The sequence below is a fragment of the Triticum urartu genome, chromosome 3A, assembly GCF_056163025.1.
Source record: "Triticum urartu cultivar PI428250 chromosome 3A, HENAU_Tu73, whole genome shotgun sequence".
In the NCBI taxonomy this organism is placed as follows: Eukaryota; Viridiplantae; Streptophyta; class Magnoliopsida; order Poales; family Poaceae; genus Triticum; species Triticum urartu.
The window spans coordinates 552,911,721-552,932,017 of NC_141875.1; positions in this window are offsets into that span (position 1 = coordinate 552,911,721).

Here is a 20,297-nt window from a genome sequence, read left to right on the forward strand (position 1 = left end):
TATGTGCCTGCCTCACATACTTTCATAAGTAGTGGCGGCCCCCCAGGATGCCCGCCATTGAAAAGCCCGCCCACCACTACAACGAGATTGATAACTCTGGCGGGCAATTCCCAATGCCCTCCACTGTTATAGTGCTACCACTGGTGGGTGTGATACATCTCCAACGTATCTATATTTTTTATTATTCCATGCTATTATATTATCCATCTTGGATGTTTTATATGCATTATTATGCTATTTTATATCATTTTTGAGACTAACCTTTTAACCTAGTGCCCAATGCCAGTTGTTGTTTTTTCCTTGTTTTTGTCTTTTACAGAAAATAAATACCAAACGGAACTAAACTTTTTGAGGATTTTTCTTGGACCATAAGACAACCACGAAGCTTCGGGAGGAGGCTAGAGGAGCCACAAGTGGGCCACAAGCTCACTGGGCACGCCCCATGGGGGCACCTTGCAAGCTTGTGGGCCCCTCGTAGCCCCTAACCCTAATTCCAGCTCTATAAATACCCAAATATGCCCCGTACACTAGGGTGCACACCAAAAATACTTTTCCGCTGCTGCAAGCTTCTGTTCTCGTAAGATCCCATCTTGGGGCCTTTTCTAGCACTCTATCGGAGGGGGATTCGCTCATGGAGGGCCTCCACACCAACCCTGCTGCCCTTTTGATGATGCGTGAGTAGTTTACCACGGACCTACGGGTCCATAGCTAGTAGCTAGATGACTTCTTCTCTCTCTTTGACCTTCAATATGATGTTCTCCTCGATGTTCTTGGAGATCTATTAGATGCTTTCTTCACGAGAGAAGCCTCTAGGGAAACCTATGGCCACCGGGTCTATTTCTATCATATTATTTTCAGATCTATAAAACCAAAAACCCAAAAATTCTGCAATTTATTTATCTTTACTTTATTTTACACTTTTACTTATCTTTTATACCTCTCTCTATCAAATCTCACTCTTGCTAGTGACCGTTGTTGGTGTCAAAACTGGCAGATCTCGGGTAGGGGGTCCCGAACTATGCGTCTGAGGATCGATGGTAACAAGGGACAAGTGGGACACAATGTTTACCCAGGTTCGGGCCCTCTTAATGGAGGTAAAACCCTACATCTTGCTTGATTGTATTTGATAAGTATAGGGGTTACAAGAGTTGATCTACCTCGAGATCGTAATGGCTAAACCCTAGTTGTCTAGCCTATGAGAATTCTGATAGCCTTTACGGACTAAATCCTCCGGTTTATATACACACCGGAGGGGACTAGGTTTGTACAGAGTCGGTTTGTAAAGGAAGGGGATAACATATTCGGACACCAATCTTGCCATCCACGCATATAGGAGTCCTACCCGGACACGGGGGAAAGTCATCTGCTTTTATCTCCATGGCCCATCAGTCCGACCCATATCAAGTAGTCTGGACACCCGAGGACCCCCTAATCCAGGACTCCCTCAGTAGCCCCTGAACCAGTCTTCGATGACGATGTGTTCGGCACACGGATTATCTTCGGCATTGCAAGGCGGGTTCCTTCTCCTGAATACTTTAGGATAATTCCCTGCACAAAGGAACTATATCCGGCTTTGTATAATTGATACAACCCTTAGATACGAAGGAAATATATCGAAATAAAAAATGTCTTTTACTGACAACTTTTTCGGCAAAGCATCACATCTGGCTCTTAACATTTTGAACTATTTTCATGCCTCCTGCTTCGCGTTTTTAGGCACAGCCTCCATTGGCACGTTTTTCAAAACAGAGATCGTGCCCGCCCATTACGGGATCCCTACGGTTTTGGGTAATCCAACTGTGCCATTCACACGATCTCTTTGGGAACAAGTGAGTTTTAAGGCTCGAGAGGGGGGCATTTGGTATTTCACCGCCTATAAGAAGGTAAAGATTCCTCATTTTACCCCCACTCCTTCCCCTAGCTCCTGCCTTCCCTTCCTCTGAGCTCCAGCGCCCAAAATCTCAATCTTCCCCACCGTCACCAACCTCCCCAGCCATGTTTGGATCTGGTTCCAAGGGCAAGTGGGAGGCCTCCTCCGTCACTGAGAAGGACGTCAAGGAGCTCTGGGGCACGGTCTATCTGTCCGCGGACATCGCACACATGCTCCCCAACAAGGGTCAGGTCACGCCTACCCCGGAGCCCGGCGAGAGAGTAGTCTTCATTCCCCACTTCCGTGGACTAGGGTTTCCCCTCCACCACTTCGTTCGCGGCCTCATGTTCTACTACGGGCTAGATTTCCATGATCTAGCCCCAAACTCCTTCCTCCACATATCGGCGTTCATCGTCGTGTGCGAGGTTCTCCTCCGCATCCCACCACACTTCGGCTTATGGCTCAAGGTTTTCAATCTAAAGCCGAAGTGGTCGACGGACAGCATGCGGACTGCAGCGGGGCCATGGTGAGCAAGCTTCCCAACACCATCTGGCCCAAAGGGGAATTCGCGGAGACGGTGAAGGTGTGGCAGCAGGAGTGGTTCTATATCGCCGAACCCCGCAATGCCAACTAGGGAGCCACACCTGGCTTCAGATCTGGACCCCCCACCAGGCTCACCTCCTGGATCACTAAGGGCCTTGACTGGGGGTCCATGGTGGAGGTGCAGATGCTGCAAGAGCACATCACCAACATGATAGGTAAAAACATCGGTCTCACTGACGTGATTCAGGTGATGATCTTCCGCCGGACTCTTCCTTGCCAACTCCGGGCCTCTCATATGTGGGAGTTTAGTCCGGAGGAGCCACGGACTTTGAAGCACTTCTTCGGCATGACGCACAAAGACATTTGGAAGTTGCTTTTCAAGGCCCAAAAAACGTGGCCGAAGAAGACTGAAGATATCGGTCTCGACATCGAGAACCCGGCCTCAACGGTAAGTATGACTTTCCCGAGTACCTATTCGGTAAATAAGTTTAGACATAATGCATTGCATGTCCTTTGTACAGGGTTGGATGGCAAAGGCGGAGCGGATCAAGTGTCCGGCACCGCTGCCCGAAGACCCAGCCACACCCCAGCTGACAAAGATGCTGGTCCCCGCCCTATCAGGCGCCAGAGAAGAAGACGAAGAAGAAGAAGGGCAAGGAGGCCAGAGGCGGTCCCCGCCACAAGGGTCCTTCGGACGTAGTGTTCGGAGAGACCGAAGCCCTGTCTTCTCATGAGGGAGAGGAGGAAGAAGAGGAGGAGGAAGTGGAGAGCGATCCCCCCTTAAAGGGGGGGGGAGAAGAAGAGGGCGGCCTCCATAGACCCGGAGGGGGAGGCGCCCAAGAGGGGGAAGATGAACCTCTAGGATAGTTTGGACTCAGATGCCGAACCGGTCCTCAAAAAGCCTCCTAGGGCGAAGCCCCTAGCCGAATCGTAAGTATTTAGATACTCACTGTTTATCTTCAGTTTTCCTATTTTCATTATATAAGTTATCAAGTCATGGGCCTTTCATCCCTCCCCGCGATCTCCCGAACACCTTGCTATCGGAAGGGAGTTCTCTGCCACCTGAGATGGCAGAGAGCAAGATGCCGCCATGAGCCCCCTTGACTATCACCATGGATGACACCGAGGTGTTATCCCGAAGGACCTCTCCTGGCCGTGGAGGGGCAGGCGCGGCTGCCGAGCAAGCGCCCGAGGGTAATACCTCGGCCATCGAAGACATAGGGGAGGCTACCCCTATGACAACCGATGGGGGGACCCCCAACAATCCGGGCCCTAGCCGGACACCATTCCTGAGACCAATGCGGCTTCGGGATCTGGTGAGCACCCCCCTTCGAAAGAGGGGGGAGGAGTGTCTGAAGGAAATATGCCATACATGCAATAATAAAGTTGTTATTTATATTTCCTTATATCATAATAAATGTTTATTATTCATGCTAGAATTGTATTAACCGGAAACTTAGTACATGTGTGGATACATAGACAAACAGAGTGTCCCTAGTATGCCTCTACTTGACTAGCTCGTTAATCAAAGATGGTTAAGTTTCCTAGCCATAGACATGTGTTGTCATTTGATGAACGGGATCACATCATTAGAAAATGATGTGATGGACAAGACCCATCTGTTAGCTTAGCATAATGATCATTTAGTTTTTCTGCTATTGCTTTCTTCATGACTTATACATGTTCCTCAGACTATGAGATTATGCAACTCCTGAATACCGGAGGAACACCTTGTGTGCTATCAAACATCACAACGTAACTGGGTGATTATAAAGATGCTCTACAAGTGTCTCCGATGGTGTTTGTTGAGTTGGCATAGATCGAGATTAGGATTTGTCACTCCGTGTATCGGAGAGGTGTCTCTAGGCCCTCTCATTAATGCACATCACTATGAGCCTTGCAAGCAATGTGACTAATGAGTTAGTCATGTGATGATGCATTACAAAACAAGTAAAGAGACTTGCCGGTAACGAGATTGAACTAGGTATGATGATACTGACGATCGAATCTCAGGCAAGTAACATACCGATGACAAAGGGAACAATGTATGTTGTTATGCAGTTTGACCGATAAAGATCTTTGTAGAATATGTTGGAGCCAATATGAGCATTAAGATTCCGCTGTTGGTTATTAACCGGAGATGTGTCTCGGTCATATCTACGTAGTTCTCGAACCCGTAGGGTCCGCACGCTTAACGTTCGATGATGATTTGTATTATGAGTTATGTGATTTGATGACCGAAGTTTGTTCGGAGTCTCGGATGAGATCACGACCATGACGAGGAGTCTCAAAATGGTCGCGATATAAATAGTGATATATTGGACGATGTTATTCGGACACCGGATGAGTTCCGAGAGGTACCGGATAATTATCAGAGTGCTGGAGGGTTATCGGAACCCTCGGGAGAACTAATGGGCCTCGATGGGCCTTAGTGGTGTCGGCGTTCTGGAAACGGGGGTCCCCAGGCTTGCCTGCCTGCGGCCTGCGGCATGGCTCAGGCAGGGGCCCAGCACGGCCCATCTTCATCAGCCCAAGCTCAAGACCCTCGCGAGGGGCCAAGCCTCGCGGGGCAGACGACAGGAAGCTTCCTCAGAGGCAGCCTCATCAGGCAGGCTCACAAGGAGGTGGAGAGATCAATGCAGGGGTACCTCGCGAGGATCCCATGACACAAGCCATGACGATCGAGACCAGGCAGGCGCCAGGCGGGCGCCGGCCTGTGCAGTGTCCTTGTTTCCCCTTTGGTGCAAAGGGAGCAAGCACAGGCCAAGGTATCAGGCAAAGGTTGCCATTCTGGTGCAACGAGACCAAGACTAGCCGGACGGCCGGACGGAGGTCACCGTGGATCCCAAGATGGCGTCATCACCAGTGCTTTTGGCAGCCGAAGACCACCTTTGGTCAGGATAACTTGTACCATATGTTCCCCTTCAAAATGCCCAAGTGTTGGCGCCCTTCCCACTCATTATTTGGGGAGAGGCCCAGGGCCTCTATAAATAGAGCTAGCCTCCACAAAGGAGGGAAAGAAAGAGAGGGAGAACCCAGTAGAGACTAAGTAGAACACACCGCACCAGCTCAAGAACGCCCCTCGCGAGGCTGTTCTTCCCTTGTACTGTTTATCATCAGCCCCAGAGGCAATCCACCACACCACACACTGGAGTAGGGTATTACACCATAACGGTGGCCCGAACCAGTATAAACCCCGTGTCTCTTGTGTTGTTCATCATTTTCATCTTAGTTCGCATGAGAGGATCAGACGCAGATCGGTAGGGGAGAGATCTCCGCGTGCACCCCAGTGTTCGAACCTTAAGGGTCAAATCGGACATTTGGCGCGCCAGGTAGGGGTGCGCCGGAGTCCTCCTTCCTCCGCATCGCGTTCCGCCGCTTCGCCACCCAGATGTCAAGCAACCCGGCTACCAACGCTGACCGCTGGGCGGCGTGGCCCGCCCACGCCATGTCGCCATCTCAGGGCGACCTCAACCTTGCGCCTCAGGCAGCTCGCACTCCGCAGGGCGTTGCGGGGCGCGGGCGACGCGGCCAGACGCCACCTGCCCTCACGCCACGGCAGGTGCGGGCCGCAGCAAGGGCCTCGAACCACGCCGCTGCCACGGCGCCATACACCCGACGGGAGCAGGCAAACTCCAGGGCCGCGCTCATGGTGGCCCGAGAGCTACTACGGTGCCGCTTGCTGGAAGGTGGCCGTGACGTGTTGTTGGAGCGAGTGGCCGAGCTCCTGGACGCCGCCGCCTCAGGAGCGCCCCCTTTCCGCATCCAGCTGCCGCCCCAGATCCAGGACAGGTCGCACGACGGCATTATGCGTGCCCACGCAATTTCAGGCGGGCCCCAGGGCTGGTCCAGCGCCAACAGCTCCGCCAGCACCGGGTGGCAGATCGCGCCGGCCCTTCCCCAGGCCAGCGAAGGGATGCGCTCCGCAGCCTTTGGCCTCGGCGGACCACCGTGTCATCACATACAAGGCGACTGAAGGAAATATGCCCTAGAGGCAATAATAATGTTATTATTTTATTTCCTTATATCATGATAAATGTTTATTATTCATGCTAGAATTGTATTATCCGGAAACATAATACTTGTGTGAATACATAGACAAACTAAACATCACTAGTATGCCTCTACTTGACTAGCTCGTTAATCAAAGATGGTTATGTTTCCTAACCATAGACATGTGTTGTCATTTGATTAACGGGATCACATTATTAGGAGAATAATGTGATTGACATGACCCATTCCATTAGCTTAGCACCCGATCGTTTAGTGTGTTGCTATTGCTTTCTTCATGACTTATACATGTTCCTATAACTATGAGATTATGCAACTCCCGTTTGCCGGAGGAACACTTTGTGTGCTACCAAACGTCACAACGTAACTGGGTGATTATAAAGGAGCTCTACAGGTGTCTCCAAAGGTAAATGTTGAGTTGGCGTATTTCGAGATTAGGATTTGTCACTCCGATTGTCGGAGAGGTATCTCTGGGCCCTCTCGGTAATGCACATCACATAAGCCTTGCAAGCATTGCAACTAATGAGTTAGTTGTGAGATGATGTATTACGGAACGAGTAAAGAGACTTGCCGGTAACGAGATTGAACTAGGTATTAAGATACCGACGATCGAATCTCGGGCAAGTAACATACCGATGACAAAGGGAACAACGTATGTTGTTATGCGGTCTGACCGATAAAGATCTTCGTAGAATATGTGGGAGCCAATATGAGCATCCAGGTTCCGCTATTGGTTATTGACCGGAGACATGTCTCGGTCATGTCTACATTGTTCTCGAACCCATAGGGTCCGCACGCTTAAGGTTTCGATGACAGTTATATTATGAGTTTATGAGTTTTGATGTACCGAAGTTAGTTCAGAGTCCCGGATGTGATCACGGACATGACGAGGAGTCTCAAAATAGTCGAGACATAAAGATTGATATATATTGGACGACTATATTCAGACACCGGAAGTGTTCCGGGTGATTTCAGAGAAAACCGGAGTGCCGGAGGGTTATCGGAACCCCCCGGGAGAAGTAATGGGCCTTATGGGCCTTAGTGGAGAGAGAGAGGGGCGGCCAGGGTGGGCCGCACGCCCCCTCCCCCTCTTGTTCGAATTGGACTAGGAGAGGGGGGCGACACCGCCCTTTCCTTCTCCCTCTCCCCCTTCCTTTCCCCCTCCTAGTAGGAGTAGGAAAGAGGGGAGTCCTACTCCTACTAGGAGGAGGACTCCTCCTCCTTGGCGCGCCATAGGGCCGGCCGGCCTCCTCCCCTTGCTCCTTTACGGGGGCAGGGGCACCCCTAGACACACAAGTTGATCCACGTGATCGTTTTCTTAGCCTTGTGCGGTGCCCCCTTCCACCATACTCCTCGATAATATTGTAGCGGTGCTTAGGCGAAGCCCTGCGACGGTAGAACATCAAGACCGTCACCACGCCGTCGTGCTGACGGAGCTCTTCCCCGACACTTTGCTGGATCGGAGTCCGGGTATCGTCATCGAGCTGAACGTGTGCTAAAACTCGGAGGTGCCGTAGTTTCGGTGCTTGATCGATCGGGCCGTGAAGACGTACGACTACATCAACCGCGTTGTCATAACACTTCCACTGTCGGTCTACGAGGGTACGTAGATCACACTCTCCCCTCTCGTTGCTATGCATCACCATGATCTTGCGTGTGCGTAGGAATTTTTTTGAAATTACTATGTTCCCCAACAGTGGTATCAGAGCCTAGGTTTCATGTGTTGATGTTATATGCACGAGTAGAACACAAGTGAGTTGTGGGCGATATAAGTCATACTGCTTACCAACATGTCATACTTTGGTTCGGCGGTATTGTTGGACGAAGCGGCCCGGACCGACATTACGCGTACGCTTACGCGAGACCGGTTCTCCCGACGTGCTTTGCACAAAGGTGGCTAGCGGGTGTCAGTTTCTCCAATTTTGGTTGAACCGAGTGTGGCTACGCCCGGTCCTTGCGAAGGTTAAAACAGCACCAACTTGACAAACTATCGTTGTGGTTTTGATGCATAGGTAAGATTGGTTCTTGCTTAAGCCCGTAGCAGCCACGTAAAACTTGCAACAACAAAGTAGAGGACGTCTAACTTGTTTTTGCAGGGCATGTTGTGATGTGATATGGTCAAGACATGATGCTAAATTTTATTGTATGAGATTATCATGTTTTGTAACTGAGTTATCGGCAACTGGCAGGAGCCATATGGTTGTCGCTTTATTGTATGCAATGCAACTGCGCTGTAATGCTTTACTTTATCACTAAACGGTAGCGATAGTCGTGGAAGCATAAGATTGGTGAAACGACAATGATGCTACGATGGTGATCAAGGTGTCGCACCGGTGACGATGGTGATCATGACGGTGCTTCAAAGATGGAGATTACAAGCACAAGATGATGATGGCCATATCATATCACTTATATTGATTGCATGTGATGTTTATCTTTTATGCATCTTATCTTGCTTTGATTGACGGTAGCATTTTAAGATGATCTCTCACTAATTATCAAGAAGTGTTCTCCCTAAGTATGCACCATTGCGAAAGTTCTTCGTGCTGAGACACCACGTGATGATCGGGTGTGATAGGCTCTACGTTCAAATACAACGGGTGCAAAACAGTTGCACACGTGGAATACTCAGGTTATACTTGACGAGCCAAGAATATACAGATATGGCCTCGGAACACGGAGACCGAAAGGTCGAGCGTGAATCATATAGTAGATATGATCAACATTGTGATGTTCACCAATGAAACTACTCCATCTCACGTGATGATCGGACATGGTTTAGTTGATTTGGATCACATGATCACTTAGAGGATTAGAGGGATGTCTATCTAAGTGGGAGTTCTTTAGTAATATGATTAATTGAACTTAAATTTATCATGAACTTAGTACCTGATAGTATCTTGCTTGTTTATGTTTGATTGTAGATAGATGGCCCGTGCTGTTGTTTCGTTGAATTTTAATGCGTTCCTTGAGAAAGCAAAGTTGAAAGATGATGGTAGCAATTACACGGACTGGGTCCGTAACTTGAGGATTATCCTCATTGCTGCACAGAAGAATTACGTCTTGGAAGCACCACTGGGTGCCAGGCCTGCTGCTAGAGCAACACCAGATGTTATGAACGTCTGGCAGAGCAAAGCTGATGACTACTCGATAGTTCAGTGTGCCATGCTTTACGGCTTAGAATCGGGACTTCAACGACGTTTTGAACGTCATGGAGCATATGAGATGTTCCAGGAGTTGAAGTTAATATTTCAAGCAAATGCCCGGATTGAGAGATATGAAGTCTCCAATAAGTTCTATAGCTGCAAGATGGAGGAGAACAGTTCTGTCAGTGAGCATATACTCAAAATGTCTGGGTATAATAATCACTTGATTCAATTGGGAGTTAATCTTCCAGATGATTGCGTCATTGACAGAATTCTCCAATCATTGCCACCTAGCTACAAGAGCTTCATGATGAACTATAATATGAAAGGGATGAATAAGACTATTCCCGAGCTCTTCGCAATGCTGAAAGCTGCGGAGGTAGAAATCAAAAAGGAGCATCAAGTGTTGATGGTCAACAAGACCACTAGTTTCAAGAAAAAGGCAAAGGGACGAAGAAGGGGAACTTCAAAAAGAACAACAAGCAAGTTGTTGCTCAAGAGAAGAAACCCAAATCTGGACCTAAGCCTGAAACTGAGTGCTTCTACTGCAAGCAGACTGGTCACTGGAAGCGGAACTGCCCCAAGTATTTGGCGGATAAGAAGGATGGCAAGGTGAACAAAGGTATATGCGATATACATGTTATTGATGTGTACCTTACTAATGCTCGCAGTAGCACCTGGGTATTTGATACTGGTTCTGTTGCTAACATTTGCAACTCGAAACAGGGACTACGGATTAAGCGAAGATTGGCTAAGGACGAGGTGACGATGCGCGTGGGAAATGGTTCCAAAGTCGATGTGATCGCGGTCGGCACGCTACCTCTACATCTACCTTCGGGATTAATATTAGACCTAAATAATTGTTATTTGGTGCCAGCGTTGAGCATGAACATTATATCTGGATCTTGTTTGATGCGAGACGGTAATTCATTTAAATCAGAGAATAATGGTTGTTATATTTATATGAGTAAAATCTTTTATGGTCATGCACCCATGAAGAATGGTCTATTCTTATTAAATCTTGATAGTAGTAACACACATATTCATAATGTTGAAGCCAAAAGATGCAGAGTTGATAATGATAGTGCAACTTATTTGTGGCACTGCCGTTTAGGTCATATCAGTATAAAGCGCATGAAGAAACTCCATACAGATGGACTTTTGGAACCACTTGATTATGAATCACTTGGCACTTGCGAACCGTGCCTTATGGGTAAGATGACAAAAACACCGTTCTCCGGTACTATGGAGAGAGCAACAGATTTGTTGGAAATCATACATACAGATGTATGTGGTCCGATGAATGTTGAGGCTCGTGGCGGATATCGTTATTTTCTCACCTTCACAGATGACTTAAGCAGATATGGGTATATCTACTTAATGAAACATAAGTCTGAAACATTTGAAAAGTTCAAAGAATTTCAGAGTGAAGTTGAAAATCATCGTAACAAGAAAATAAAATTCCTACGATCTGATCGTGGAGGAGAATATTTGAGTTACGAGTTTGGTGTACATTTGAAACAATACGGAATAGTTTCGCAACTCACGCCACCCGGAACACCACAGCGTAATGGTGTGTCCGAACGTCGTAATCGTACTTTACTTGATATGGTGCGATCTATGATGTCTCTTACTGATTTACCGCTATCGTTTTGGGGTTATGCTCTAGAGACGGCCGCATTCACGTTAAATAGGGCACCATCAAAATCCGTTGAGATGATGCCTTATGAACTTTGGTTTGGCAAGATACCAAAGTTGTCGTTTCTGAAAGTTTGGGGCTGCGATGCTTATGTGAAGAAGCTTCAACCTGATAAGCTCGAACCCAAATCGGAGAAATGTGTCTTCATAGGATATCCAAAGGAAACTATTGGATACACCTTCTATCACAGGTCCGAAGGCAAGACTTTTGTTGCTAAATTCGGAAACTTTCTAGAGAAGGAGTTTCTCTCGAAAGAAGTGAGTGGGAGGAAAGTAGAACTTGATGAGGTAAATGTACCTGCTCCCTTATTGGAAAGTAGTAGATCACAGAAACCAGTTTCTGTGACACCTACACCAATTAGTGAGGAAGCTAATGATGATGATCATGAAACTTTAGAACAAGATACTACTGAACCTCATAGATCAACCAGAATAAGATCCGCACCAGAGTGGTACGGTAATCCTGTTCTGGAAGTCATGCTATTAGATCATGATGAACCTACGAACTATGGAGAAGCGATGGTGAGCCCAGATTCCGCAAATGGCTTGAAGCCATGAAATCTGAGATGGGATCCATGTATGAGAACAAAGTATGGACTTTGGTTGACTTGCCCAAAGATCGGCAAGCAATTGAGAATAAATGGATCTTCAAGAAGAAGACTGACGCTGACGGTAATGTTACTGTCTACAAAGCTCGACTTGTCGCAAAAGGTTTTCGACAAGTTCAAGGGATTGACTACGATGAGACCTTCTTACCCGTAGCGATGCTTAAGTCTGTCCGAATCATGTTAGCAATTGCCGCATTTTATGATTATGAAATTTGGCAGATGGATGTCAAAACTTCATTCCTGAATGGATTTCTGGAAGAAGAGTTGTATATGATGCAGCCGGAAGGTTTTGTCGATCCAAAAGGAGCTAACAAAGTGTGTAAGCTCCAGCGATCCATTTATGGACTGGGGCAAGCCTCTCGGAGTTGGAATAAACACTTTGATAGTGTGATCAAAGCATTTGGTTTTGTACAGACTTTTGGAGAAGCCTGTATTTACAAGAAAGTGAGTGGGAGCTCTGTAGCATTTCTGATATTATATGTAGATGACATATTACTAATTGGAAATGATATAGAATTTCTGGATAGCATAAAGGGATACTTGAATAAGAGTTTTTCAATGAAAGACCTCGGTGAAGCTGCTTACATATTGGGCATTAAGATCTATAGAGATAGATCAAGACGCTTAATTGGACTTTCACAAAGCACATACCTTGACAAAGTTTTGAAGAAGTTCAAAATGGATCAAGCAAAGAAAGGATTCTTGCCTGTGTTACAAGGTGTGAAATTGAGTAAGACTCAATGCTCGACCAATGCAGAAGATAGAGAGAAAATGAAAGATGTTCCCTATGCTTCAGCCATAGGCTCTATCATGTATGCAATGTTGTGTACCAGACCCGATCTGTGTCTTGCTATAAGTCTAGCAGGGAGGTACCAAAGTAATCCAGGAGTGGATCACTGGACAGCGGTCAAGAACATCCTGAAATACCTGAAAAGGACTAAGGATATGTTTCTCATATATGGAGGTGACAAAGAGCTCATCGTAAATGGTTACGTTAAGGCAAGCTTTGACACTGATCCGGACGATTCTAAATCGCAAACCGGATACGTGTTTACATTAAACGGTGGAGCTGTCAGTTGGTGCAGTTCTAAACAAAGCGTTGTGGCGGGATCTACATGTGAAGCGGAGTACATAGCTGCTTCGGAAGTAGCAAACGAAGGAGTCTAGATGAAGGAGTTCATATCCGATCTAGGTGTCATACCTAGTGCATCGGGTCCAATGAAAATCTTTTGTGACAATACTGGTGCAATTGCCTTGGCAAAGGAATCCAGATTTCACAAGAGAACCAAGCACATCAAGAGACGCTTCAATTCCATCCGGGATCTAGTCCAGGTGGGAGACATAGAGATTTGCAAGATACATACGGATCTGAATGTTGCAGACCCGTTGACTAAGCCTCTTCCACGAGCAAAACATGATCAGCACCAAAGCTCCATGGGTGTTAGAATCATTACTGTGTAATCTAGATTATTGACTCTAGTGAAAGTGGGAGACTGAAGGAAATATGCCCTAGAGGCAATAATAATGTTATTATTTTATTTCCTTATATCATGATAAATGTTTATTATTCATGCTAGAATTGTATTATCCGGAAACATAATACTTGTGTGAATACATAGACAAACTAAACGTCACTAGTATGCCTCTACTTGACTAGCTCGTTAATCAAAGATGGTTATGTTTCCTAACCATAGACATGTGTTGTCATTTGATTAATGGGATCACATTATTAGGAGAATAATGTGATTGGCATGACCCATTCCATTAGCTTAGCACCCGATCATTTAGTGTGTTGCTATTGCTTTCTTCATGACTTATACATGTTCCTATAACTATGAGATTATGCAACTCCTGTTTGCCGAAGGAACACTTTGTGTGCTACCAAACGTCACAACGTAACTGGGTGATTATAAAGGAGCTCTACAGGTGTCTCCAAAGGTAAATGTTGAGTTGGCGTATTTCGAGATTAGGATTTGTCACTCCAATTGTCGGAGAGGTATCTCTGGGCCCTCTCGGTAATGCACATCACATAAGCCTTGCAAGCATTGCAACTAATGAGTTAGTTGTGAGATGATGTATTATGGAACGAGTAAAGAGACTTGCTGGTAACGAGATTGAACTAGGTATTAAGATACCGACGATCGAATCTCGGGCAAGTAACATACCGATGACAAAGGGAACAGCGTATGTTGTTATGTGGTCTGACCGATTAAGATCTTCGTAGAATATGTGGGAGCCAATATGAGCATCCAGGTTCCGCTATTGGTTATTGACCGGAGACATGTCTCGGTCATGTCTACATTGTTCTCGAACCCATAGGGTCCGCACGCTTAAGGTTTCGATGACAGTTATATTATGAGTTTATGAGTTTTGATGTACCGAAGTTAGTTTGGAGTCCCGGATGTGATCACAGACATGACGAGGAGTCTCGAAATAGTCGAGACATAAAGATTGATATATTGGACGACTATATTCGGACACCGAAGTGTTCCGGGTGATTTCGGAGAAAACCGGAGTGCCAGAGGGTTACCGGAACCCCCCAGGAGAAGTAATGGGCCTTATGGGCCTTAGTAGAGAGAGAGGGGGGTGGCCAGGGTGGGCCCTGCGCCCCCTCCCCCTCTGGTCCGAATTGGACTAGGAGAGGTGGGCGGCGCCCCGCTTTCCTTCTCCCTCTCCCCCTTCCTTTCCCGCTCCTAGTAGGAGTAGGAAAGAGGGGAGTCCTACTCCTACTAGGAGGAGGACTCCTCCTCCTTGGCGCGCCATAGGGCTGGCCGGCCTCCTCCCCTTGCTCCTTTATATACGGGGGCAGGGGGCTCCCCTAGACACACAAGTTGATCCACGTGATCGTTTTCTTAGCCGTGTGCGGTGCCCCCTTCCACCATACTCCTCGATAATATTGTAGCGGTGCTTAGGCGAAGCCCTGCGAAAGTAGAACATCAATGAGGGAGTCCTAGATTAGGGGGTGTTCGGATAGCCGAACTGTACCTTCAGCCGAACTCCTGGACTATGAAGATACAAGATTGAAGACTCCGTCCCATGTCCGAAAGGGACTTTCCTTGGCGTGGAAGGCAAGCTTGGCGATACGGATGTTCAGATCTCCTACCATTGTAACCGACTCTATGTAACCCTAACCCTCTCCGGTGTCTATATAAACCGGAGGGTTTTAGTCCGTAGGACAACATACACATCAACAATCATACCATAGGCTAGCTTCTAGGGTTTAGCCTCTCTGATCGCATGGTAGATCTACTCTTGTACTACCCATATCATCAATATTAATCAAGCAGGACGTAGGATTTTACCTCCATCGAGAGGGCCCGAACCTGGGTAAAACTTCGTGTCCCTTGCCTCCTGTTACCATCCGGCCTAGACGCACAGTTCGGGACCCCCTACCCGAGATCCGCCGGTTTTGACACCGACATTGGTGCTTTCATTGAGAGTTCCTCTGTGCCGTCGCCGTCAGGCCCGATGGCTCCTACGATCATCAATGGCGATGCAGTCCAGGGTGAGACCTTCCTCCCTGGACAGATCTTCGTCTTTGGCGGCTTCGCACTGTGGGCTAATTCACTTGGCCATCTAGAGCAGATCGAAAGCTATGCCCCTGGCCGTCAGGTCAGATTCGGAAATTTAAACTACACGGCTGACATCCGCGGGGACTTGATCTTCGACGGACTCAAACCACCGCCGAGCACGCCGCACTGTCACGACGAGCATGATCTAGCTCTGCCGCCGAACAGTGTCCTGGAGGCTGCATCCGCATCGGCTCCGACCCTTAGTTCGGAGCCAACTGCACCGATCGAGGATGGGCGGTTGGACGCCACCTCGGGGGCTGTGTTCCCAACGGCAGTTGAGCCGAACACCAGCCCCGTACTCTGCAAGACTCGTGACTCCACGGAGCCGGATTCTTCTCCGGACTCCGAACCCTCTGTGCCCCTGCCAATCGAATCCAATTGGGCGCCGATCATGGAGTTCACTACCGCAGACATCTTTCAGCACTCGCCTTTCGGCGATATCCTGAAGTCACTGAAGTCTCTCTCTTTATCAGGAGAGCCCTGGCCGGACTAGGCCAGCAAGGTTGGAGTACGGACGATGAAGAAATTCAAAGCCCACCCACCACCCACTTTGTAGCCACTGTCGACGATTTAACCGACATGCTCGACTTTGACTCCGAAGACATCGACAGTATGGACGCCGATGAAGGCGACAATGAAGAACCAGCGACTGTTGGGCCCTGGAACGCCACCTCGTCATATGACGTATACACGGTGGACGCACCAAAAGATGACGACGAAGAGCGAAAGGACGCGCCGAAGGCCTGTTCCCTCGAAAAGCAGTCAAAACGGCGACGCAAGCGCCGCCCCAAATCCCGCCTCGACAGAAATAGCGATCACACAGACCCAGCGCTGGAGCAGGGCGAACCGCTGCCGGACAATGGCAATCCAGATATTCAAACCGAACAAACAAATCCTATCAGGGATAATGGTCCGGACGATATGACGCCGGACAGGCACCCAGAGCATCAGAATGCTCGCGAAAGGCTCGTTGCCACCGCAAAGAGCCTTAAAAAGCAGAAGCGAAGGCTCAAGGCTGCGCAAAACAAACTCCAATTCAGATGGAGTAAAATACTTAATACAACAGCAATGTACGGCGACGATCGCCCCTCAAAGAGCTACCCAAAGCGGAAGCTGCTACCCGAATTTGATGAGGAGGCCTCCAACCCCCCATAACCAAATATCAAAGCAACCACTTGGTCGGATAGACGACCCCTCTATCAACACAGAACAACATACAATGCCGCTCACAATACAACACGCGACCCACGCGAGGGCTCGCACCCAAAGGACGGCGCAACAAGATCCATCTATGGACCACGCAAGCGCGCCCCAGCATATAATGCAACACAACAAGCATCAGAACAATGCGGTACACCCAGTTACAGGGGTGCCGCACACCCCCTATGTTTCACCGATGAGGTGCTGGACCATGAATTTCCAGAGGGATTCAAGCCCGTAAACATAGAGGCATACGATGGGACAACAGACCCTGGGGTTTGGATTGAGGACTATATCCTTCATATCCATATGGCTCGAGGAGATGATCTCCACGCCATCAAATACTTACCCCTCAAGCTCAAAGGGCCAGCTCTTCACTGGCTCAAAGGCCTCCCCGAAAGCTCCATTGGAAGTTGGGAAGAGCTCGAAGACGCCTTTCGGGCAAATTTTCAAGGAACTTATGTCCGACCTCCGGATGCGGACGATTTGAGTCATATAACCCAACAACCCTGAGAGTCATCCCGAAAGCTTTGGAACAGGTTTCTCACTAAAAAGAACCAGATTGTCGACTATCCGGACGCCGAAGCCTTGGCAGCTTTCAAGCATAGCGTCCGTGACGAATGGCTCGCCAGACACCTCGGCCAAAATAAGCCGAGAACGATGGCCGTATTGACAAACCTCATGACCCGCTTTTGCGCGGGTGAGGACAGCTGGCTAGCCAGATGCAGCACCAGCGACCCCAGTACATTTGAAGTTAGAGATGGAAACGGGAAATCACGGCGCAACAGCAATAACAAACGCCAGAATAAAGGAGACAGCATGAAGGGCACATCAGTAAATGCCGGATTCAATAGCTCCCAGCCAGGCCAAAAGCCGCCCACTAAAGGCACCAGGGATGAACCGTCCAGCCTCAATAGAATTCTGGACCAGGTATGTCAGATACATAGTACCCCTAGCAAGCCCGCTAATCATACCCATAGAGAATGTTGGGTCTTCAAGCAGTCCGGCAAGCTCAACGCCGTACACAAGGGGGAGGATACACCAAGTGAAGACGAGGACGAGCCTCCCAAGCAAGACACTGGGGAACAAAAGAAATTCCCCCCAGAAGTCAAAACAGTAAACGTACTACACATGATCAAGGGAAAAAACAATGCGGCACCCCCAGAAAAATATACCCAAGTACCTGTCACCGCGAAGTCCTGCCAATGGTCGTCTCAACCGATCATTTTCGACCATCGCGATTACTCAGCAAGTATCCGACACGCAGGATGGGTTGCCTTGGTATTAGACCCAGTAATTGGCGGATATCACTTCACACGAGTCTTGATGGACGGCGGCAGCAGCCTAAACCTAATATACCAGGATACAATCCGCGGGATGGGGTTAGACCCAAAACAAATTCGCCATAGCAATACTACCTTCAAAGGAGTAACGCCAGGCCTAGGGGCTCGTTGTAGGGGCTCCCTCCTACTACAAGTTATATTCGGCTCCCCCGATAACTTCCGTAGCGAGCATTTAACCTTCCACATCGCTCTGTTTCAAAGTGGCTATCAAGCACTGCTCAAGCGCGAAGCTTTCGCTCGCTTTAATGCAATACCACACTACGCCTCCCTCACACTCAAGATGCCCGGTCCACGCGACATCATCTCGGTGCATGGAAATATCAAGCGATCTCTGCGCGCCAAAGAGAGTGAGGTTGCCTTGGCAGCCACACACTAAAGGCGCCCGGACTAGCCAAAGCGCCCTATAGGTCGTCAAGACCTCAGACACAACTAATCGAGTCCGGTGCCGCTACTTATACCGAATAAATGGTCACACCCCTATTACAAGGGGCTCAACGTGCGCAGACATGTGGCCATTCCTCCTCATCTTGAATTATGCATAGTTTTTTAATTATCTTTTTGCACGACAACCTTTTTCACCTAAATTCCTCTCTTTTGCAGACGATCATCGTGCCACACCCGTCTAGGATATGGCACAACGGAGACACAGGCGCAGACGTGCAGCAGGGACCCGCTCCAAGGATTCTTTTTAGATTAAGACCCTGCGTAAACCTTTTTTACTGTCTCTTGTTGATACATATCCACCGTTGAGAAGGATGCTGATGTCTTGGCATGTGGCCACGCCAGACCAATGCACGTACCTGGACATAAGGGGCTTCTTACTAAGACCATTATTTCGGCCCGGTTTATACCACAAAGACCGAATACCTTAGGGAGTGTTCGGCGTCGCGAGTTTGGCCCTATATGCATCAGCTCCGAATCATTGTCTTTGGTCAAATGTTGGGTTTGCCCAGCTCCTGTGTTTTGGTGCCTTACGTTCCGCTTTACCGGCTAAGGTAGCACCAGGAGAACTACTGCGATTGTGCCCTGGTTCATCCGGACGAGCACCTCAGTAGAGAAAGCCGAAAACTGACTATCATGATCTAGCGCGAGACTAGTCAACCACTCGATGACCCATGGGAATGTTAGAATTCCTCTGCCTTAACGAAGGGCCGCTTTCCGGCCAGGCATATACGCACCCCGGGATCGGGAGAATGCGGAGCCACTGGGGGCTATCTAGTAGCCCCACTGTCAAACTCCTATGGCTAAGTGAAAGTGTTAAAGCATTATAGTCCGGTTGCCTCGCTCGCTCCGCTATCACCTCCTTAATAGGACCAAGACATTGGGTTAAGTGTGAACGCGTGTTTCTGTGAACACCACCGCATTATATGCGTGGGGGTTGAAGCCGACGACTGCAATCTTTCAGGTTATACACATGTATACATAAACGGCCGCCCAGGAGGCATCACATTAATTTCAGGCAAAAGTATAAAAGTAGCCTTATGAAAATTTATAAAAGCATTTCGCTTACAATGAGATTACATGTCACTGAAACATAACATTTTTTGAGCACTGGGTCTCTATCAAACGAGCACCCTCAAGAACTTCCTCAAAGTAGTGCTCAGCAGCCCTTCGACCTATGGCCGAATCCTACGCTGCAACCGTGGTAGCATCCATCTCTGCCCAGTATGCTTTAGCACGGGCAAAGGCCATTCGTGCGCCTTCTATGCACGCCGACCTCTTCATCGCATTTATGCGCGGCACCACGTCAAGGAACTGCTGCACCAAGCCGAAATAGCTGCTCGGTTTCGACCTTCCCGGCCATAGCTGATCCACAATAGACCTCATGGAGAGTCCGGACAACCTATTTAGTTCAGCCCATTTGGCTAATTGGTCCGTCAATGAAAGCGGATGCTCGGGAGAAAGGAATTGTTTCCAAAACAGCTGGTCTACTTCACGGTCCGTCTGACTCTGGAAGTATTTGGCCGCATCGGCAGCGCTCGCCGCCAAATCCATATACACATCCCCCTAACTCCACAGCCGATCCAGAGGGGCATACTGTGGATCTCCAAACTTCCTCTGCAGCATAAAGGATTTCCCGGCTACAATATCCCCGGCTTCCCGCAGCTCCTCCTTCTTTGCCCTCATAGCAGAGCGGAGGTCTTTTCCTATTGCAGCAGCTTTCTCATGGTCCGATGCCTTCGCCTGGTTTTCCTTTTCAAGAGCCCGGCAACGGTCGACGGCGGCTTTCAATTCTACGGCCATATTGGCCATCTTATCCCGGCTCTCGCCATGCGCGGCCTTCTCGGCTCGCAATTCTTCGGCCG